We start from the raw sequence: 24,324 nt of genomic DNA, 5'->3' as shown, positions 1-24,324 counted from the left end.
CTTGAAATGGGGGTGGGTAATCTCCCACAGACAGGGCAGCTCACTTAGCATCTCTATGAATACTGACATGAAGTCATTGTCTTTCATTAAGATATCCATGTTCACTGCAAGACACAACACAAGACAAAGCCTAATGTCAGACAAAACTCTCCTAATCTTGTTACAATATAGGCCTCAATCTAGAAGCAGTATAGGCACAAGTTTGTCTCTTACCTTCGTTCTTATGATCGGCGCGTCCAATGCTCCTTCCTCCGCTCACAGATCGTACGTAATACGCACGCGTGTTACGCTTTATACACACTGCGCATACGTGTAACTCCGCCCGCCCCTGACGTTCTTTCTAGTCTATTCCCCGCCCATTTTCATTCGGCGCAGTGGGTGAAGAGCACATGGCGGAGTTACAACAGGTGCGTGCTAATTCTAGCAACGAGGAGGAGGAGGAGGAAAGCCCGGATCCAGGCACATCCCGATCCAGAAGGAGACGTTTTAAGGCCACAAATATGTCGTTTGGGGAGATGTTGGAGATGGTCGACATCATGAAGAAGTCCGACTATGACGGAAAATATGGGCCTTACCCCAACCCCAACATCAGAAAGGCCAAGATCATGGCGAAAGTGGTCAGGAGTCTTGAGAGGAATTTCGGGGTACGACGATCGAAAGATCAGCTCAGGAAGCGGTGGTCGGACCTGAAGTTGAGAGAGCCAGAGCAGTACCGAAAGATCCGGAGAGTGCTGCAAAAAAGTAAGTAGTTGTGCTGTGTTCCTATTCTTTCTGTCTTTATTCCGTTCGTTCTGCTCCATATGCTTTTATTAATTGTAACGTTTAAAAAGGTCAACTTTAATGTTCATGGGCCCATTATTCGTTCGTATCAAACATTTTTCTTTCGGCCTCTAGAACACCATTGTTTAGGCCATATGCATTTTCACACATTTTTGGGGGCCTACTTGGATGCCAAATATTTGTTTGTGTAGATGGGTTTGTTACTAGAATGAAATGCAAACTAGATTCTGTGTAAGGAGAGGACACTGAGCAGCTGTTTTCACATCTGGACACTGGAGCACTAGTGTGGGACCCCAGAACACCATTTTTATTAGGGGGGCCACACAGGTGCTCCAGTGTATATTATAGGGGGGGCTACATCTGTGAAGCTTCTACCAAACAGGTAAAGTATTGCAGCTTGACAAAGGACACTAAAAAATATACATCTTGGAACTCGGCTAAAATAGACAATTGTACCCCACTTCCAAGCAATGTTTCCTATTTCTAGTTCTGCATTCAAATATCTGTGTGCTAAGTATACCATTTTTGTTTTACATAGGGGAGAAAAGACTCGGAGGACACCCCTCATCCGAGGAGACCAGGGACCCCCCCCCCTGGAAGAAGGGGAAATACCAACCCAAGAAGCTGAGCAGGAGGAAGAAGAAGACGTGGTGGAGATTGGCACCACAACAGGTGAGTGTCTGCGACCACAGGCTCAGGTAAAAGAGATGGATGTTGGCAGATTTTTGAGACCTTTTTTTTTGTTCTTTATCAGTGATGTTATTAAAAAAAATAATAACATCATTGATGTTTTGGGGCGAATTTAAACCCCACAAAATCACCTGTTTTATCTTACGAAAATTTTTGCAATGTTTAGAAAAGCCAAATTTGGAGGATGCACACAGTGTGCCAACATGTGCTATCTGCCATCACGGGAGATCAATGGACGCGTTTTGGGGGTGCAACCCCTTCCTCAATTATAAAGTCGCATTGAGGAAGGGCTTGCTCCCCCAAAACACGTCCCTTGATCCCCCCTGATGGCAGATAGCACATGTTGACATTCGTAAATTGGTGTGCATCTTCCAAATTTGGCTTTTCCAGGGGTGATTTCCTCCCATCTGAACGCTATATCAAACACAGCTCCTAAATACTCATGTCTGATATAGCCTTCAGGTTTTACCATATGTGAACTTTGTAAGTTCAAGTTTTTTGGCTTTCTTGTTGGTTTTACACAGGCCTGTTTTATCTGAAATGGATATTTCGATTTTTGATAATGCTACTGCAAACATTGTTATACAACAAACATGTTGGTTTGTTTTAAAAACCTTTGGGAAATGCACATGTGATTGTGCAGGTATAAAAAAGTGCCTTACTCAAGAATGTGTGGATTATTGTCTCAACACTACAACACTTTTGGGGTGATGTAATTTCTGTTTTATGCAAAAATGGGGGTTATTTCCTAAGGGCAAATACACTTTGCACTACAAGTGCAGGTTCAGTGCAGTTGCAAGTGCACTTGTAGTGAAATGTGTTTTGGCATTTAGGAAGTACCAGCCAACACTGTTTTTTATAAGGTTACCCAATCACGGCATTTTCTGCACTCAACACATTTCTGTCAGGGTCAGCTAAAACAAACACAAGCAGTAAATGTCCACAAAGAATTTCTTTTGGTTGTTTTTTATTTGAAAAAGGTGTCACAGATTGTCTGGCATATTGATAGCCCCCCTACCCGCAAAGAACTCCAGGTAGCATAACCGGACATCAGGGGCATTCAGGGAGGGCAAGCCAGGACGGCCACTTTCAAGCGCCGTCAGTGTTGATGGATTAGGGATTCCGGCCTCAGGCCCAACTGAGCCAGCATAGTTGGCTGAATGTTTTCTTAAAAAATTATGGAGAACACAGCAGGCAAGTATTATATGGTTCAGTTTATACTCCGCCATATGGATGGGTGTCAGAAATAATCGGAACCGGCTGGCCAGGATTCCAAATGTGTTCTCCACCACTCTTCGGGCTCTGGCCAGCCGGTAATTAAAAACCCTCTGTTCCGGGGTGAGGGTCCTCATCGGGAATGGCCGCATCAGGTGGTCCCCCAGCGCAAATGCTTCATCAGCAACGAACACAAATGGGAGACCTTCAACATTGTCCTCTGGAGGTGGCAAGTCCAAGCTGCCATTCTGGAGACGCCTGTAGAACTGGGCGATCACTCCACCATCGGACATCCGGCCATTCTTCCCCACGTCCACATACAAGAACTCGTAATTAGCCGACACCACCGCCAACATCACTATACTATTAAACCCTTTGTAATTATAATAGTACGACCCCGAGTTGGGTGGTGGGACGATGTGGACGTGTTTCCCATCAATTGCCCCTCCGCAGTTAGGAAAGTCCCACCGCTGGGCAAAGTGGGAGGCCACAGTCTGCCATTCCTGTGGCGTTGAAGGAAACTGTTGAGGAAAAAACAATAAACATTACTATTTTTTCAAAGATACATGGCAAGCAGATTATACACAAACATTATGGGGCAACCTCCAGATAGCATTTACTAAGGGAAATTTAACAAGGCCAAAGTATAAGGTACACCTATCATATTCCCCCTCCCCCCCCTCATGGGCCATTTCTAACATTATAGGGGGGGAACTCTTGGACAGGTAACCCTCTTCACTTCATTTAGAGATGAATGCCTAAATAATGGGTATTACTTGTAACAGACCCTCCTTAGTTACACTATTGGCAGCCCACTGGACAGGTAAGAAGTGTCATAATACAAAGATATAAATACACACTGTACACATTTGAGGACATTTGGACATTCTGCTATTACCTATCAAGATAATAATAGAATAACAAAACTTTAAACAGTACCATTGGAAAGTATACAGGCAGGCCCTTGCACTACATGCTTTGGGGAATTCATCCATAAATCTGACCAGTAAAGAGATGGGTATAGTGTGTATGGGTTTGGCAAAGTCAGCAGATAGATGATTGAGGATAGAGAATTGGGATCAGCTGACTTAGCAGTTGGGGGAGGGAGGGTTACAAAAAATTGGGGGACACCACAAAAAAAACCCTCTGGCACTCTGCCTGAATTGAAATAAAAAATCACATTTCCAAACATTTTAGGGGGTGTTTGGGGTAAAGCACTACTATAGAGCTGATAAAATACATTGTTAAGTGACTACATGAGGTGAATATAGGGCAGGAGACACCATGCTGGGGAGGTTATTGAAGGGCAAATATGTATGAAGGACCTAAAATAATAATTACATAAAAATCCAGCATGCATGAGAACAAAGGGGACATTCACAGCATATTACAATCATGGTAATTAGGGAATGAGGAAAGAAATACAATATATTATCAAACATTCAATACAATAAAATGTGATATTAAAGCATAAAAATCTTACCTTCATATACTCCTTCTGCAGGACCTGTATGATGGCAGAACAGGTCTCTGGGATAATGATACCCAGAGCCTGGGGGGAGATGCCTGTCAAGAACTTCAAGTCCTGCAGACTTCTCCCTGTGGCCAAATACCGCAAGGTAGCGACCAGCCTCTGCTCCGGAGTGATGGCTTGCCTCATGCAGGTATCCTGCCTGCTGATATAGGGGGTCAGCGAAGCCAACAAACGGTGAAACACGGGGTCCGTCATCCTGAGAAAGTTCCTGAAATCATCAGGATTATTCTCACGGATCTCACGGAGCAAAGGCATATGAGAGAACTGGTCACGCTGAAGCAACCAATTCTTGGTCCATGAACTCCTCCCCACCCTGTTCATGGACTGGACTTGTGTCAAGGTCAGGACCCCAACACCAAGCCCCCGCACAGCACGAACTCTACGAGGAGTACGCATACGAAACATGGCTAGAAAACGGTCGACTGCTCAGAACGAAGTAACAGAACGCACTGAAGAACAGCAAGGCCTGTGAAGAGCGACCTGAAAAACAGCAACGAGCGGGCAAGATCGCACAGAAAACTCTGATACGAACTGACTGCACGCACTGAAGAGCAGATACAAACCCACAAGCACAAACTGAACGGCAGAAAACGATCTGAAAGCAACGAGTCTGAAAAAGCGCAAATCGTCTCTCACCAAACTTTTACTAACACGAGATTAGCAAAAGGAGCCCAAAGGGTGCCGCGCTTGGTTCTGAACCGGCCTTTTCTAGTCTCGTCGTACGTGGTGTACGTCACCGCGTTGTTGGCGATCGGAAATTCCGACAACTTTGTGCGACCGTGTGTATGCAAGACAAGTTTGAGCCAACATCCGTCAGAAAAAATCCTAGGATTTTGTTGTCGGAATGTCCGAACAAAGTCCGACCGTGTGTACGGGGCATTACTGCTGCACGTGCAAGACCACCTGCCTCACCACCACAACCTTGCCCGTTCTGGAAAGAGCACACTTTTATCAGTCCATAAAAAAAAATCTCAGAGAAAATAGATATTTGAGCTTCCATTGCTGACCTTTTTAGGTTGCAAACTACAAGACTGTCATACATGTTTTCTTTATAACTTGGTCATTGAGTCGCAGTAAACATGTTCCAGGTCATTGACTTAATAATAAATCTATTTATCCACAAATCTATTTACATACAGACGACTTTGTCCAATTTAACAAAACTGCTATTTTATCCAGGTTGTGGGCATTATGCATTCAACCCTAAAAACTGAGGACATACTCTGGGTGTGGGGTATCACCACAGTGCCCTGCATTTAGAGTGTATTGATTTGCAGGGTCCTCAACTCCAGTGGTGGGCAATAACATAATCAGACCTTATTTTATTTAATGTAAATAGTATTTTTCCACCTATATCAATGCAAAGGCGCTAAAATAAATTCTGAAAATCCTGTATGTTAGCTGTACAATAAACCAATATTCACTATATTTTTTAAATAATGTGTAAATAATTTCACACATTTTATTAGAGTAGGGATGGAATTATGACACAAAAGGAAGTCTATTCTGTGTCACAGGAATGGGTTTGTCCTGTCCTCATGTTTTTATCTCAAGATGATAACAACGATCCATTTCTGCTTGGTATGTATCATGTATCTCCTTTAACCTATGCCAGTTGGCTATGTGGCACAGACATGAACACACTTGGTGGGTGGCAGCAGAGGCAAGGCTTGAAGCTTGCGGACCCTGATGCAAAAGTTGAACTGGGCCCCCCCACACACACACACTACCACCCGCAACTTCCATTGCGCGCTAAGATACTCCAAGTAGCTAAAGATGTTCAGACCTTTATTTACATATTGAGAGGTTAATTCAAAATAATTGGGGAGGTATGTCAAAATGCGGATAGTTTCTCCAAAATCTTTTGAATACCCTAGAACAGGGGTGGGCAAACTTTGAAATGTGGAGATCTACCTGAACAATATGAAAGAGGTCAAAGATCACCAGCGTTAGGCAACTTTTTTTATCTTAAATTAAATAAATTAACTAGTAAGGCCCAACTAAATAGTAAGGAAAATGTCAGGGCTGGGCACGGCCCTTCCTTCTCTGAGCTGGCCGCTCAGCAGTCAGCTAATTGCCAGCTCTCATCTCTCTCCACAGTTACTCAGCTGTTGATGATATCCTGTTCATCAGTCCTGCCTACCTAAGCCATCCAGTCCAGAGGAGCTCTGCCTTCACCTTGATCAACATCACAGAGATGCTCTCCTGTGTTCCTGTTAAAAGACTTGCTTTGCTGAAATCCCTTCTGGCTCCAGATCCTGCTTGCTGTTTCTCTACGTTGATCCCTGACTTCTGGCTTGGCTGACTATCCGTTCCGGTTACTGAACTCTAGCTATGTTTTGACTACATTTGTTCTTTTTACTTTTATTATTAAACAAGTATGATTTAACTGTACTTCTGTCCTGGTCTGATTAAATGATTTATTAAAATACAAAAAAAACAAATGTCACTGTAAAATTATAAACTTACACTACCTTAAAAGCGGACAGTGTCAGTCAGTAGAGCAGTATATAACAGTAGGGTGGTCAGTGAGCAGTAGGTAATACCTGGGCAGTCAAGTAGATTCCGTCAGTATCTCCTGACGTGGGAATAGCTGATAAAAATGGGACAGGGACAGTGGTGCTTGGTGTACTACCATGTGGGTGAGCAGTATGTAGAGTCAGTGAGCAGTATATACTTCTAGATTGTAAGCTCTAATGAGCAGGGCCCTCTGATCCCCCCTGTATTGATTTGTATTGTAACTGTACTGTCTGCCCTCATGCTGTAAAGCGCTGCGCAAACTGTTGGCGCTATATGAATCCTGTATAATAATAATAATATAGTGACAGGGAAGTCAGTGAGCAGTATGTAGTGACAGGGAAGTCAGTGCGCATTATATAGTGACAGGGAAGTCAGTGAGCATTATATAGTGACAGACAAGTCAGTGAGCAGTATGTAGTGACAGGGAAGTCAGTGAGCAATAGTGACAGGGAAGTCAGTGAGCAGTATGTAGTGACAGAGAAGTCAGTGAGCGGTATGTAGTGACAGGGAAGTCAGTGAGCAGTATATAGTGACAGGGAAGTCAGTGAGCAATATGAAGTGACAGGGAAGTCAGTGAGCAGTATGTAGAGACAGGGAAGTCAGTGAGCAGTATGTAGAGACAGGGAAGTCACTGAGCAGTATGTAGAGACAGGGAAATCAGTGAGCAGTATGTAGTGACACAGGTGCTCTGGCAAACAAAACCTAGGTGCACCGTGATCAAACTCCCTAGCATTATCCAGGCTCCTTCAGAAAAAATTAAAAGTCAGCAGCTACAAATACTGTAGCTGCTAACTTTTAATATATGGACAGGGAGCCCACAATGGCAGCATCCCAGTTGATTTTTCCATCTGCTCTCGGTTGCTGCTATAGCCATTGCTTCTAAGGGAAACCGGCAGTGAAGCCGTGTGGCCTCACAGCCGGTTCCCTACTGCGCATGAGCGAAGTGTGCTGTGCTTTGAATGGCATGGCAGCAGGGGGAAGGAGGAGAGGGCCAAACTTCTTTGTGATCCCGCTATGGTATAAGCACCCGGAAGTGGGGGTGGGTACCTGTAAAAAAAAAAAAGGTACTTGCTCTCCCCTCCCCCGAAAGGTGCCATATGTGGCAGCGGAGGAGGTAGATAAGCGGAGCTTCCCCTTTTCGGTAGAACTCCGCTTTAAAAGAAGACCAAACAGGTCTGACAGCGCCTGTATTAAAAAAAAACATATTGAGAGGAGGATATCTAAAGATCTATTGGAAGGAATTACTGCATATCAAGTGCTGTGAGACCTCCCCTATCCTGTGCATGAGATCCAAAGAGATGCTGCGAGGAGTGTTTTTTGTAAAACAAATGCTGTCACACCTGTTTGGTCCCCCTCTAAGGAATGATGGATGCCCCCCCGCCCAGGTAATAAGTGCCCTCATCCTGATAATTACACATGACATGCCTCTCCTCCTCCCAGCATCCTAGTAATGACACGCTACCCTCCCTCAACTTTTCTAACTGTCTGTGAGTGTTGGCAGGCAGGACAGGTGCTGTGGAAGGGCAGTGTGTGTGCTGTACCTGTCCCCACATCAGAGAACACTCCCAGCACAGCAGCATGTCTCTTATCTAAGTTACTGAAGTCCAGTCCCGGCTCCTCATGTTCTTGCTGTGTGTCTTTGTGGCAGCTCACTGTCCCCCTGCTATTATCAGCGGTGTGAGCACACTTCCAGCAGCAAGCATCGATAACACGTCCCTTATTTTGGTTGCTAATTCACGATCACGTTAGATGACAGCTCATAGCAGTGAGCTGCGGGCCCCCTGGAGCTGAACGTGGGGTCGCTATGGCGACTCCTGCACCCCTTCGCGCTACACCCATGGGTGGCAGGGCCGGATTAACATAGGGGCTTTTGGAGCTGCAGCTCCAGGCCCCTTACATTAAGATAGGCCCATTTGCCAAAAAAAAAAAATTGAAAAAAAAAAAGATTGACTTTGAGGGTCATGATCTGTGCTCCTTGCGCAGCCTGTCAGAATCTACAGTGGGGATGGAAAGTATTCAGACCCCCTTAAATTTTTTTCACTCTTTGTTATATTGCAGCCATTTGCTAAAATCATTTAAGTTTATTTTTTTCCTCATTAATGTACACACAGCACCCCATATTGACAGAAAAACACAGAATTGTTGACATTTTTGCAGATTTATTAAAAAAGAAAAACTTAAATATCACATGGTCCTCAGTATTCAGACCCTTTGCTCAGTATTTAATAGAAGCACCCTTTTGATCTAATACAGCCATGAGTCTTTTTGGGAAAGATGCAAGAAGTTTTTCACACCTGGATTTGGGGTTTCTCTGCTATTCCTCTCCAGTTCTGTCAGGTTGGATGGTAAACATTGGTGGACAGCCATTTTTAGGTCTCTCCAGAGATGCTCAATTGGGTTTAAAGGGGTTGTAAAGGTATTTTTTTTATTTTTTAAAAATAACAAACATGTTATACTTACCTTCACTGTGCAGCTCATTCTGCACAGAGTGGCCCCGAACCTGCTCTTCTGGGGTCCCTCGGCGGCTGTCTCAGCTCCTCCCCGTAATAATTAACCACCTTAATGCGAGCTCCCTCGCATGGTGGTTAGTTATTGCAGGCGCGCTCCCGTGATACAGCCGGCGGCTATAGCCGCTCGCTGTATCACTCGGCCCCGCCCCCCAGTGCGCCGCGTCATTGGATGTGATTGACAGCAGCGCGAGCCAATGGCTGCGCTGCTTCCAATCCATCCACTGTAGCCAATCAGCGGCCAGGCTGAGCAGCGGAATCAAGGACGTGAACGAGCAGCCGAATTTCGAGGGGTCAGGTAAGTAAAACGGGGGGGCTGGGGACGGCGGTATTGTTAGTAGTTTTTTCACCTTAATGCATAGAATGCATTAAGGTGAAAAAATGTTTACCTTTACAACCCCTTTAAGTCAGGGCTCTGGCTGGGCCATTCAAGAACAGTCACGGAGTTGTTGTGAAGCCACTCCTTCGTTATTTTAGCTGTGTGCTTAGGGTCATTGTCTTGTTGGAAGGTAAACCTTCGGCCTAGTCTGAGGTCCTGAGCACTCTGGAGAAGTTTTTCATCCATTCATCTTTCCCTCGATTGCAACCAGTTGTCCTGTCCCTGCAGCTGAAAAACACCCCCACAGCATGATGCTGCCACCACCATGCTTCACTGTTGGGACTGTATTGGACAGGTGATGAACAGTGCCTGGTTTTCTCCACACATACCGCTTAGAATTAAGGCCAAAAAGTTCTATCTTGGTCTCATCAGACCAAAGAATCTTATTTCTCACCATCTTGGAGTCCTTCAGGTGTTTTTTTAGCAAACTCCATGCGGGTTTTCATGTGTCTTGCACTGAGGAGAGGCTTCTGTCAGGCCACTCTGCCATAAAGCCCCGACTGGTGGAGGTCTGCAGTGATGGTTGACTTTCTACAACTTTCTCTCATCTCCCGACTGCATCTCTGGAGCTCAGCCACAGTGATCTTTGGGTTCTTCTTTACCTCTCTCACCAAGGCTCCTCTCCCCCGATAGCTCAATTTGGCCAGTCGGCCAGCTCTAGGAAGGGTTCTGGTCGTCCCAAACGTCTTCCATTTAAGGATTATGGAGGCCACTGTGCTCTTAGCAACCTTAAGTGCAGCAGAAATGTTTTTGTAATCTTGGTCAGATCTGTGCCTTGCCACAATTCTGTCTCTGAGCTCTTCAGGCAGTTCCTTTGACCTCATGATTCTCATTTGCTCTGACATGCACTGTGAGCTGTAAGGTCTTATATAGACAGGTGTGTGGATTTCCTAATCAAGTCCAATCAGTATAATCAAACACAACTGGACTCAAATGAAGGTGTAGAACCATCTCAAGGATGATCAAAAGAAATGGACAGCACTTGAGTTAAATATATGAGTGTCACTGCAAAGGGTCTGAACACTTAGGACCATGTGATATTTCAGTTCTTCTTTTTTAATAAATCTGCAAAAATGTCAACAATTCTGTGTTTTTCTGTCAATATGGGGTGCTGTGTGTACATTCATGAGGAAAAAAAATGAACTTAAATGATTTTAGCAAATGGCTGCAATATAACAAAGAGTGAAAAATTTAGGGGGGGTCTGAATACTTTCCGTCCCCACTGTACATACAGAGTGGCCAGTTTAAATACAAGCTGGCAAACTCTCTTTGCAGCAGACTGAGAGGATGAGCTCACAGTGCCTCTCTTCACTTCTTGTCACTGAGCTCAATGGACAGCTTGGAGCCTGCAGAGTTTGACAGGCAGCACCTCCTGTCAATTTTAATGGGGCCACTCTGCAACTGCAAGCCAAACTTGCTCGCAGTAGCATCATAGTCCAACAATGTAAAACTACCATTCAGCAATGTAAAAAAACAAACAAGGAGGCGGCAGTAGCACTTCATGAACGCCTGTCAGCTGCTGCTATACCACTCATTGAAAAGCAATCCACTACAGATCACTTTTCAGAGGGCAGTAAGCATTGCATAGACTATCCCCCTTCAGTCCATGAATGAATGCCACTGCAAGACTAATCCACCTTACCAACCATTCAATGTCCCTCATCCCTCTCTGCCAATCCCTCCACTGGCTTGCACTCACCCAACAAATGAAATTCAAAGTACTAACAATAATTTACAAAGCCATCCATAAATCTGCCCCCAGCTACATCACTAACCTAGTCCCAAATGACCAACCAAGCCACTCTCTTCGGTCCTCCCAAGACCTCCTGCTCTCTAGCTCCCTTGTCACCTCCTCCCATGCTCGCCTCCAGGATTTCTCCAGAGCTTCTTCTATCCTTTGGAACTCCCTACTCCAATCTGTCCGACTGTCCCATAATCTATCCTTCTTTAGACGATCCCTGAAAACCCTCCTCTTTAAAGAAGCTTATCCTGCTTCTAATTAATACTGTTTTACTTCCTCCATCAGCTCATCCCCCTCAGCTATTACCTTTTGTATCAATTGACCCTTCCTTTTTAGATTGTAAGCTCTAATGAGCAGGGCCCTCTGATTCCTCTTGTACCAAATTGAATTATTAGAACTCATTTAATTTTGTGATTACTACTGTGCTGTATACGAACATAGGGGATGTCAGCTACTCTTAATATACCACTGGTAAAATAAGTGTCCCTGAAAATATTTTTGAAACGTTGGCAACTATGCACTTAGGTACTGCGCAAGGGCCACCGGGTCAGTAGGGGGCCCCATGAGAGGCTCCTGGGATATTAAAGCGGTAGTAAACTTCCTTGAGGTAGGGTATGCCATAATGTACAAGTATGCACAGTATATTAGCACATTGGGTACACTTAGCTGTCAGACTGAGCCCTCCAGAGCTGCACTGTGATCAATCCGGTGGGTCCCGGGCGCTTCCATCTTCACCTGGTCTTCCTTCCGGGTTCTGTGCCTTCGGTCGCTTGCCTTGGCTGGACTGCGTTGCTGTCACTCCCACGCATGCTCATCCTTTCTCTCTCCTCCTCCCTCACTTACCCCTCACCCCTCTCTCATCCTGTTTCTCTCTCTCTTTCATCCTCACTCTCTCTATTTAATTTAATTTGTTATAACAAAAACTTGTTTGCATTTTTATTTTATTTATTTTTTATAAAAAGCCCCACCAAAATCTTCAGCACCAGGCCCATGATGTTCTTAACCTGGCCCTGGTGGGTGGAAGCAAGTGTAATGTAACAACTGGTTGCAATTGATGAGTTCTGTATATAAATCACTATCGGAGCTCCATCACTTAAGGAGTTGTGTGTGCCCAATAAAGGGCCTCACTTCCCTCCTAAGGTCCCTTTAAGATACCTTTACACTGTAAACCTGAAAATGTCATTCAGTTGTTCATGAAACTGTAATAATGATATTGTATCATATTGCAACCCCAGCCTCACCCAATATGGAAAATATATCATCAATATATCTACATAAAAACATTAGTATAAATATGCTCATTCTCAATATAGTACATAAAAGAGTTTGCATATGTATAAGAAACATGAGAATCTCTTTTCAGGGTGGCCCCTCTGAGCTGTAATCAATACCAATCTTTGAAAAAAAATGTTTTCAAACCAAACGCAAATGCATTATGGCAAATTGAATTTGGCTTGGAGAAAATTGGGGAGGTTCTTTTAGAAGTTTCTGACATGCACAGATCCCTATATAATGTTACGTTGAGGTATAAAGACCTGTTATATGCCTTGTGACAAGGACTCTGCAAGTACAGAGAGATTCATAGGCACGTGCAGAAAAATCTAACATATCTCTAATATGAGACGACACTGCATTAAAAACAGGCATGATTCTATGATGGGCATCACTGCATGGGCTCAGGAATACTTCCAAAAATCCCTGTATGTGAACACAATTTGCCATGCCATCCAAAAATGTAAGGTAAAGCATGATCCAGAAACGCTCCCATCTTCTCTGGGCCAAAGCTCATTTAAAATGGTCTTTTGAAAAGTGGAAAACTGTTCTGTGGTCAGACAAATCACAATTTGACATTCTTTTTGGCAACCATGGGTGCCGCTTCCTCCAGACTAAAAAGGAGAAGGACCTTCTAGCTTGTTAAGAGCAGTTCAAAAGCCTGCATCTCTGATGGTATGGAGGTGCATTAGTGCGTATGGAATAGGCAGCTTGCACATCTGGAAAGGCACCAATACTAAATGATATATCCAGGCTTTACAGCAGAATATGCTCCCATCCAGACAATGTCTTTTTCAGAGAAGACCTTACATATTTCAGCAGGACAATGCTAAACTGAATACTGCATCTATGACAACTGGATTGCTTTGTAGTAGACAAGAGTCAAGGTGCTTAATTAGCCCCCTGCAGTCCAGGCCTTTCATCAATTGAAAATATTTGGAGCACCTTGAAATTAAAATTACGACAAAGAAGACCCACGAGTGTTGAGCAGTTAGAATCCTATATCAGGCAAGAATAGGACAACTTTCCTCTCCCAAAACTCCAGTAACTTAACTAATCAGTTTCCAGATGTTTATGCATTGTTGTTAAAAGAAGAGGGGATGCCACACTGTGGTAAACATGGCCCTGTCCCAACTTTTTTAAGATGCGTTGCTGCCATCAATTCAAAATTACTTTTTTTATAAATGGTACATTTTCTCAGTTTAAACATTTAATATGCTTTCTATTTTCAATTGTAAATAAAATATGGGTTTATAATATTGGCCAATCATTGCTTTCTGTTTTTTATGTAGATTTTAGACAGCGTCCCAACCTTTTTGAAATTGGGGTTGTAGATTTTAATAAAACAAATCTAAAGACTTTCTTTTTCGAAGGACAGCAAATCTGACCTCCATTCATTTCAAGTAAAACAGCCCCTGACAAAGTCTTTTGTAATTGAAACTTTTGGAAGTGTTAAATGTCTGTGTCAGGACTCAGTTGTTATGTAGGGGCTGGCAGGAGGAAACCATTAAATGTGACAGGGGACTCAAAAATTCAACACTCCTGGAAAAGTTTGAAGCATACTTTCAATGTAAGTCTGCTGATTTCTATATACTTTTATGTAGTGTGTGCAACAATTTATTGACGTGCCCTGGGTTTCTGTGGAAAGAGTAGGTCCTACTGAGATCGGTTTGTGTTGCAGCCTCTTCTGGGTTTTGCATTTGAACATGCTTGAGTAGCAATGCATACCTCCCAACATTCTGACATGAGAAAGGGGTATGCCTTTTAGCAAAAAGTATTTAGACACACCCTGCCAGACAGACCATGAAGAATACACATAATAATTGCGTATACGTTATACTGTTTAATGCGGTATAATATTTTCCTGGTCACTTCATCTCAGCATACTAGGGGTTGGCCCCTCCCTCTGACCCTACAGGACCACCCATAACTACCCTATAAAAAAAGGAACCTAGCTCCCCCCTGTGGCCTGATGATGGCTTCTGCCTTTTGGTCTGGCTTTGTGTGTGCAATGCACAGTAACGGTGGGAGTGGCAATTGTGGCTTCTGCCCCTGTATGATTTCATCATGTGAGCTTTCTGCAGGCATATCACATTTAAAAAATACCCCTAGGAGTTGCATTTTAGTACTGTGGTAGCAATCACACACACACTCTATCGCTACATGGATAGCTAAGTAAATGAAACAACTTAATGGAGAACCTTATCGCCTCCAGCAAAGGCATACATGACAGATTCCCGTTGGAATATGAAGCCTTTCTGTGCTCAGCTTCCCCACCATGATTTCCCAATTTTTAAAGGGGTGTGGGGCGCAGCCTGTGGGAGGAGTTGAAGATGGAGGACATTGGCTAGTGCTCCGTCACAAATGTTCCTCATCCGCAAGCTTAACCCTACATTTATCGCGAACACTCCCATACACCATTTTTTCTGAAATATGAGTATGGTTACATTTATTGTTACATATGTTAATTTTACTGTACTTTCAAAGATGATTTGTAAGCAATGTGTGAACATGATAAAAAAAATGCAAAGAAAAACAGTTGGAGATGCACTTGAGTTTCTGTAAACAGCTCCAAACAAGGACTTATATTAATATTTGCTCAAAGTAAAAGTGTCATTTATTGGCACTAACATGGCACAGATGTGCAAACCATGCTTTGGTTATCCAGTTTATACAAGGTGCATTTAAGAGCAACTGCAAGGAAATCTCTTTTGCCTAAATTGGACCTGCCAGTGATTTTACAAGCCTCAAGAAAACCCGTTTCATTCTATGGACTCTTGTTCATTATCTCTGACCCTTAAAGTAATGTTCCTCACTGCCATAGCTTCAGTGAGAAGAGTGTCAGAATTAAATGTGTTCTTGGCTAAGGAACCCTTTTGCCAAGTGTATCAAAACAAGGTTATTTTGTGTCCTCCACAACACTTTCCCAAAGTGGATATACCATACAATCAGAACTGGGAACCAGTTTTATTTAAGTTCCCTCAAACACAGGGAGAAGAATCAAATTTAGTACACTTAATTCAATATTACCTGAGGATGAGTTCCGTTTGCAAGGTTGAAAACCTCTTTGTTCAGTCTAAAGGACCAACGAAGGGCACAATGGCATCACCAAGAGTCATCTAGCCATGGTTAGTGAAGACTCTTTAGGAGGCTTACTCCTTGCCTGGGCTTCCCCCCCAGCAAATATAAGGGCTTAGCCTTAGACCATAAGAAGTGTGGTGACCACCATGAGAATCCTTCTTTACATTAGATGTCCCCATCAGAGTCCTACTTTACATTAGATGTCCCCATCAGAGTTGCCCTTTACATCAGATGTCCTCATCAGAGTTCTCCTTTACATCGGGTGTCCCCATCAGAGTCCCCCTTTACATTAGATGTCACCATGAGAATCCTTCTTTACATTAGATGTCCCCATCAGAGTCCTACTTTACATTAGATGTCACCATCAGAGTCCTCCTTTACATTAGATGTCCCCATCAGAGTCCTCCTTTAAATCAGATTTCACCCTCAGAGCCCCCCTTTACATTAGATGCCACCATCAGAGTCCTCCTTTACATTAGATGTCACCATCAGAGTCCTCCTTTACATTAGATGTCACCATCAGACTCCTCCTTTACATTAGATGTCACCATCAGAGTCCTCCTTTAAATTTGATGTCCCAATCAGAGTCCTACTTTACATTAGATGTCACCATCAGAGTCCTCCTTTACATTAGATGTCCCCATCAGAGTCCTACTTTACATTAGATGTCACCATCAGAGTCCTCCTTTACATTAGATGTCCCCATCAGAGTCCTCCTTTACATCTGATGTCCCCATCAGAGTCCAACTTTACATTAGATGTCACCATCAGAGTCTCCCTTTACATTAGATGTCATCATCAGAGTCCTCCTTTACATCACGTCACTATCAAAGTCCCCCTTTACATCAAATGTCCCCATCAAAGTCACCCTTTACAACAGATGTCACCATCAGAGCCCTTTTTATAAGATGTCATCATCAGAGTCCTCCTTTACATCAGATCACATTACATTGAAAATGGGACAAGCCAGAATGACTAATCGCTATAGGGATATTGAAAAGTCAGCATCCCCCTATAAATCAGGTGTCCTCATCAATGTCCCTCTTTACATCAGATGCCCCCATCAAAGTCCCTCTTTACATCAGGTGCCCCATCAGAGCCCTCCTTTACATTAGATGTCCCCATCAGAGTCGCCCTTTACATCAGATGTCCCCAGAGTCCCCCTTTACACCAGATGTGCCCATCAGAGTCCTCATTTACATCAGGTGTCCCCATCAGAGTCCCCCTTTTACATTAGATTTCACCATCAGAGTCCTCCTTTACATCAGATGTCACCATCAGAGTCCTACTTTACATTAGATGTCCCCATCAGAGTCCTCCTTTACATTAGATGTCCCCATCAGAGTCCTACTTTACATTAGATGTCACCATCAGGGTCCTCCTTTACATTAGATGTCCCCATCAGAGTCCTACTTTACATTAAATATCACCATCAGAGCCCCCCCCCCTTTACATTAGATGTCACCATCAGAGTCCTCCTTTACATTAGATGTCCCCATTAGAGTACTCCTTTAGATTAGATGTCCCCATCAGAGTTCTCCTTTACATTAGCTGTCCCCATCAGAGTCCCCCTTTACATTAGATGTCATCATCAGAGTCCTCCTTTACATCACGTCAATATCAGAGTCCCCCTTTACATCAAATGTCCCCATCAAAGTCGCCCTTTACAGCAGATGTCACCATCAGAGCCCACCTTTACATACGATGGCATCATCAGAGTCCTCCTTTACATCAGATCATACTACATTGAAAATGGGAAAACTCAGAATGACTAATCGCTATAGGGATACTGAAAAGTTTTAAACAAACAACTAATAAATGGATGTGCCTGGATGTGCAATAGCAGCCATGAGCTTGTTACTGTTTTGTTTAGCTTGCTCCTGGCTGTAATACAAAAGTGATCTGGGTGGCTGTATAACTGCCCGATCACTTTTACAGTGCTCCAAGATCAATCTCAATCTGTGCTTGATTAGCTGCAGTGGAGACATTGGAGGTTTAATAGAACCCTGATGTAACCATAACAGGACACACCAGTTGCCCAATTCTATTGAAAACTATAGTTAAACTGATAGCAATTTAATCGCCCTGCCCACACCTACAAAGGCAAATGCATGCATAGGGCATGCACAAGTGTGTAAACAGTAATTGCACAGCATATGTAATATGTTGTATATTGCCACAACCATCAGAGCGAGAGAAATAATTTTAAGAGTCATTATTTATGGTTTACTCAAACCTAATGAGCTGAAAAGGCATTTGAAGGGCCACTTATTGGTCATTTTGGGTACCATGTTTTTTTGCCATTTTTGTGGGTGCATACAGTTAGAGGCTTGACACCTTTGGTATCTATTTACTCTACATTAGCTCATCTTTTATTTTGTACAAAGACATTGAGCATGAAATTGTGCTTGTGTGCATTAAAGTTAATTTTACTATATTTTTTCTGAAAATATAGATTTGATAAATAGAGTAAATATCATGCAATGAAAAAAATTCCAACTACGATGTTTTAATTGTACAGGGCCTCTGTGATCAGAAAAAATATATAATTTTCTGGTTTTCAGGTAATAATTCTAACCAAAAATGCAGATTTAACATCTGTGCAAAGAATGAAAACAAATGGTCCAAAGAGGGAACTAGTCAAAAGCATCATAAAACATGTTGTGAGCATATTATAGACAAACAGTGGTCTTCACGCTCCTCTTCCTACCTCCCAACACTTGTACTTGATTTACTGTGATAAGGCAAATATATACATATTACATTACATTGCACAACATCCACATGCAGTCGACAGAGGTGTGGAGGCATTGAAGAATTTTGATACATTTCATGAACATTCACTTCTTCAGAAGTAAGAAGGCAGAGGTCAATAATGATACAAAGATAGGTTATAGTCCAAGTATGAACTGAAATATACAGCAATAGTCTTATATTTATATATTACTTACATACATGGCATCACAGTAGTCCAAGCCATTTTATATTAAAATCACTAGTTTCTTATGTGTCCATCCCATCTGTATCCACCGAACTAGGGGAACTCCAGGAGACCACAGGGAGGAAGGCAGCCCCTTAGCTTGGTGGATATTGATTGGATGCGCACAAGTGGATGTTGTACTACATGATATGTATAGTATAGCTTATGACAGTACATTAGATATAAGGCCCCTTTCACATGGGCCATGACCGTTCTGATCATTTGGAGATCCATGTAAAGATCTCCTGCTAAACTGGAGCCAAGTGGTACAGATTTCACTCTTGTGGCATCTGTGTCTGTTCAGTTTTTTTCCGCCTGGACCTCAGACCCTTGTTAGGGCTATGGCCAGGTAGATGTAAATAGATTACCTCAGATCTGTGAAGAAAATGATGCAGAAATTTTCTTTATTTTTCAAATTTAGACAGACTTGGAGGTAATCAGATTTAAAGGAATGCACACCTGCTTATAGACTTACAATAAGCTTCTGTTAGATCCACCTGCAAAACTCATAGGTGGAGCCGAATTAAACTGCTGTGTGAAAGGAACCTTCAAGCTTTAAGTCCTCCTCCCTCCTACCCCCCCCCCGCCACATTTGGCATGTCATTTTTGGCAGGTACCTGCTCCCACTTCCGCTTGGATCACCTAGACGATACAAGCGGAAGCTCTTCACTCCTCCTCCCTCCCTGCAGTCTTCTGGGACACATCACAGGTCCCAGAAGACTATGGGATCATTCACAAAGCACAGTCGCAGCATGCGCAGCCGGATGTGAAACTGCAAGCAATACAGCTGGCTGCCCACAGTTAGCATGCAGATGGAAGTGATTCAGGTGATAGCCAATCGCTTCCATAGTCCACCCACTGCCACAACCATTTATCATAGGCTCCGCTGTCCCACCTGTAATGGGGGAGCTCATGATTGGCCAGTTGTTGGGGCCAAACTGAATCAGTCCGTGCCCTCCTTCTTCTAGGGTAGGATAGCTACCCACCTGGTGTAGATGGAACCCTCTTCCATATTGTGCCATACTCCTAGTCATAGGCTTTGATATTTGAGAATAAAGGAATGCCCACAAACAAATGCATTATCTGCACTTCACTGTAACTTTCAAAAAGCACGATATCTGTGACATCTGACATACTAACAGAATTTTTTGGCGCAGAATTTTGTGGCAAGTGCTACACAGAGGGGTATACATTCTGTAGTTGTCATTCAGGTACAGAACGCTGGCACATATGTAAGCCATCCTCCCTTTGCACCTCCTCTCCTTGGTGGCACTGCAGAGTTGGGACCACTTCTTCCATGGATACCAAGTCCACAGTATTCAGCTTCCAGCAATGAGCATAATCAAAGTCCCCTCGTTAGTATACCAGTCTCTCACTCTGTCCCTTCAATACCCCTGTTCAGCTAGGCAGGCTACCAGATCACTCAATCCCAGATGTACTAGTACTCACATAAGAGGACTCTGGCCTGGCCTAAAAGTCCTTTTGCACCCCGCTCAAAACCAGCAGAAGACGGTAAAAAGAATCAGGGTGACTACAGCTGATCATACTGAGTTCTGAACCACCACACCATTGAGTTTGGCCCTGTTAAGAGCCCTTGGACAGTAGTCAGCTACATCCCGATAGTTCTGGGGTGTTTGGCCCCCATGTCCCATCTCACTAGGCCCCTCCCATCTTGACACATCAGCACTAACTCCACCCATTACATTGCTAGAGAAAGGGTTTTCTCTAAAAGGGGCCTAACACCCAATTACCACTTTCCCTATACTATACTATATTATACTGGGAACAGATCCACCAAGTGATAAACAAGCTAACTGCATCTGCCAACAAGCAGGCAGATGAGACTGGCATTATGGGAGAGAGGGAGATCAATGAACATCCTTTCGCTGATCTCCCCTTGGGTGAATGAACATGAAAGAGATGTGTGTTACGTCAATTCCAGATTCAGCTGTCATTTCCGTTGGCTGCTATGGACAGGGAAGAAGCTACTGGAGCACGATCTGGGAGGTCTTGAGAACCTGTTACAGCATGTTGTCACATAGGGGACTATTGGGATAGCAATAAAGCTTCGAAAAAAAAGTTGAAATTAAAAAAAAAAAAAAAAAACACATAATAATAATAATAAAAAAAATAATAATAAAAAGCACCCAGCACCCATGTACACATAAGACCATACATTTTTGCGACTGGTGTGCTTACAAAAACAAAAGATTGTTTTGATATGTAAACAAGGCAGATTGCCATTCTGGGACAAGAGAAGGCAGTGATCTTGTGTTTCTGCTAAGCAGGAACACGGACCTCTGCTTTCCCACAGTACAAGCACCACACACACACAGTTAGAAAGCACTCCCTAGGAACACATTTAACTCTTTGATAACCTCTTCCCTGTCAGTGTAATTAGTACAGTGACAGTGCACATGTTTTGGCACTAATCACTGTATTAGTGTCACTGGTCCCCAAAGAGTGTCAGAATGTCTGCTGCAATACCGCAGTCCAGCTATAAGTCGCTGATCACCACCATTACTAGTAAAACAATAAAAATAAATAAAAATTCCAAAAATATAACCCATAGTTTGTAGACATGATAACTTTTGTGCAAACCAATCAATAAACGCTTAGTGGCATTTTTTTTTTAAATATGTAGCAGAATACAGATTGGCCTAAACTGATGAAGAAATTCGATTTTTTACATTTTTTTTATTGGATATGTTTTATAGCAGAAAGTAAAAAAAAGTTTGTTCAGTAGTTTTTTTTGTTTATAGCACAAAAAAATAAAAAATGCAGAGGTAATCAAATACCACCATTTCCCACCTGTTTGTGGGAAAAAGGACATAAATTATATTTGGGTACAGCGTCGCACGACTGCGCAATTGTCAGTTAAAATAACGCAGCGTCCTATCGCAAAAAATGGCCCGGTCATTAAAGTAGAACTATGGACAAAACTTGTTTTTTCATTTTGGATAGAGTTATGCCGTGTACACACGATCGCACATTCCGATAACAAAATCCATGTTTTTTTTTCCCGACAGATGTTGGCTCGAACTTGTCTTGCATACACACGGTCACACAAATGTTGTCGGAAATTATGAACATCAAGAACGCGGTGACGTACAACATGTACGACGAGACGAGAAAAATGAAGTTCAATAGCTAGTGCGGCTCTTCTGCTTGATTCCGAGCATGCGTGGAATTTTGTGCGTCGGAATTGTGTACACACGATCGGAATTTCCGATTTTGTTGTCGGAAAACGTAAGATCCAGATCTCAAATTTTGTTTGTTGGAAATTCCAACAACAAATGTCCGATGTAGCCTACACACGGTCAGAATTTCCGACAACTAGCTCCCATCGAACATTTGTTGTCGGAAATTCCGACCGTGTGTACGCGGCATAAGGGATGGTTATAACTCCTGTCAGATTTTCTTTTGTCATCTCTGTCCCATTGCAGAGATTTCCTTTCACTTCCTGTCCCATAGCCAAACAGGAAGTGAGAGGAAGGCTCTGCAAATTAAAGGAATTTCTTGGAGAAACCCAGCTCACCAGAACTAGTGTCCCCTTTGGAAGATTTCCCATCTGTTACTTTTCTGGGGACAACACAACATTTGGGTTTTTCTTTTTACTTTCACTTTCAATGATGATGGTAAACAGGACAAATAGAGAGGGTGAATCTCCTTAACGGGGGCACAGACGGCAATAAAAATTGACAGGTGTTCTAATCTTTCTCCACTCTATCCAAAAACGATAAAAAAACGTTTTGCCTTTAGTCATAATTTAAGGGAGGTAAATCTTCTGGAGCTGAAGTGGTAATTTGACTTTAACCACCCCCCGCCTGCCATATAGTAAAATGACAGGCACAAGGTGGCTCTCTCGTTCTTGGACGAAGTCATATGCTGCCCCATCAGTCCAACCTATCATTGCCGCACTGTGCGCCCTTGCAGGTGCGCTGTGTCCCTGGGACGCGGTGCATCCCTGCTCTCGGTAAAGAGCCGATGACGAGGCTCTTTAGCCATGTGATCAGATTTGTCCAATCACAGCTCATCACGTAATCAAGGAAATGCCAGTTATCAGCTTTCCTCGCCTCACAATGACAGCGTGAGAGGAGAGGAGAGCCGATCAGTGGAATTTCCTCACAGGGGAGACCTGCATAGATAATCAGAGCTGCTAGTGTCAATTGTGGCCCAGTGCAACCTGTATGCACAACAATTTATTTTGAATAAGCCAATATCCTACTATGTCCGTCCCTACGAGTAGAGAGACCTAACAGTGGAGGAGTTGAAGGTTTTTTTGGGCCTCACATTTTGTATGGGACGCACCAAAAAAAAAAAAAAAAAAAAAGAATTGCGTTCCTATTGGTCAACCCACCCCATCCACCACATGCCGATCTTCTCCACGGTAATGCCCAGAACCAGATATCTCATGATCATGAGGTTCCTACATTTCAATGATAATACCCAGTGCCCTCCCCAAAATATGACAGGCTTTACAAAATGTGGCCACTACTAAATTATTTTTAAGAAATATTCCCCCAGTTGTTTAACCCTGACTAACACATATGTATGGATGAGTCTCTTGTTAAATTTAGCGTCAGGCTTAAATTAAACAATTTATCCCCAGCAAAAGGGCCCGCTATGGGGTGAAGGTGTACAAATTATGTGACCGAGCCACAGGGTACACATATGCCTTCATAGTGTACAAAGGGAAGGACACCCAGCTGCACCCCCTAATTGCCCGGACTACTTGGGATCAAGCAGGAAAGTTGTTTGGGACCTCATATACCCCCTACTCGATAAAGGATACCACTTGTATGCAAACAACTTCTACACAAGTCTGCCCCTGCTCCACAACCTTCACCGGAAGAAGACGCCAGCATGTGGCACCATAAGAAAGAACTGGAAGGGCTTTCTTCAAAGACTTGTCGATATGAAGTTGAGAAGAGGAATGACGGCAGGTCTGCGAAACAAGAAGCTTCTGGCAGTGAAGTGGAGGGACAGAAGGGATGTCTAGATGTTGTCTTCTATCCACAATAATACCTTTGTGTAAATCCCCAGAAGGAATGGCCCCATCCAAAAGCCAACATGCGTCCATGAATACAATTTGTTCATGGGGGGAGTCGACTTCAGCGACCAAATGTTCGAACCATACCTTGCCACAAGACGGACATACCACTGGTATAAAAAAGTAGCCATTTATTTTTTTCAATTGGCCATATACAACTCCTATATAACTTATCGCAACTCCACCCAAAACTCCCAACCCTTCCTTGGCTACCAGGAGCAAATTTACACTGCCCTTATATTCCCGAACAGCCCACCAGAAAACATCCGATCAGATGTTCTTAGTCGACTCTCCGAATGACACTTTCTCGATAAAATCCCTCCCAAACCAACAGGCCAAAGATGGCAAAAAAGATGTAAGGTGTGTACCAGTGGAGGAGTCAGAAGAGACACATCTTATTATTGTCCCCATTGTCCTTCCCAACCAGGCCTCTGCATAGGTGACTGTTTTCTCCGTTACCATACTTCAGTAAATTATTAGTGAAGTATGGTAAACGTAATCCTCAGTTCCTGACATTTACCCTCACACCCCTTATGCCACTGCCTGCTCTGTAACTGACCCTGGACTGTTAT

Source organism: Aquarana catesbeiana, linkage group LG02 (assembly GCF_042186555.1).
Source record: "Aquarana catesbeiana isolate 2022-GZ linkage group LG02, ASM4218655v1, whole genome shotgun sequence".
Lineage (NCBI taxonomy): Eukaryota > Metazoa > Chordata > Amphibia > Anura > Ranidae > Aquarana > Aquarana catesbeiana.
Note: the sequence above shows the minus strand (reverse complement) of the source record.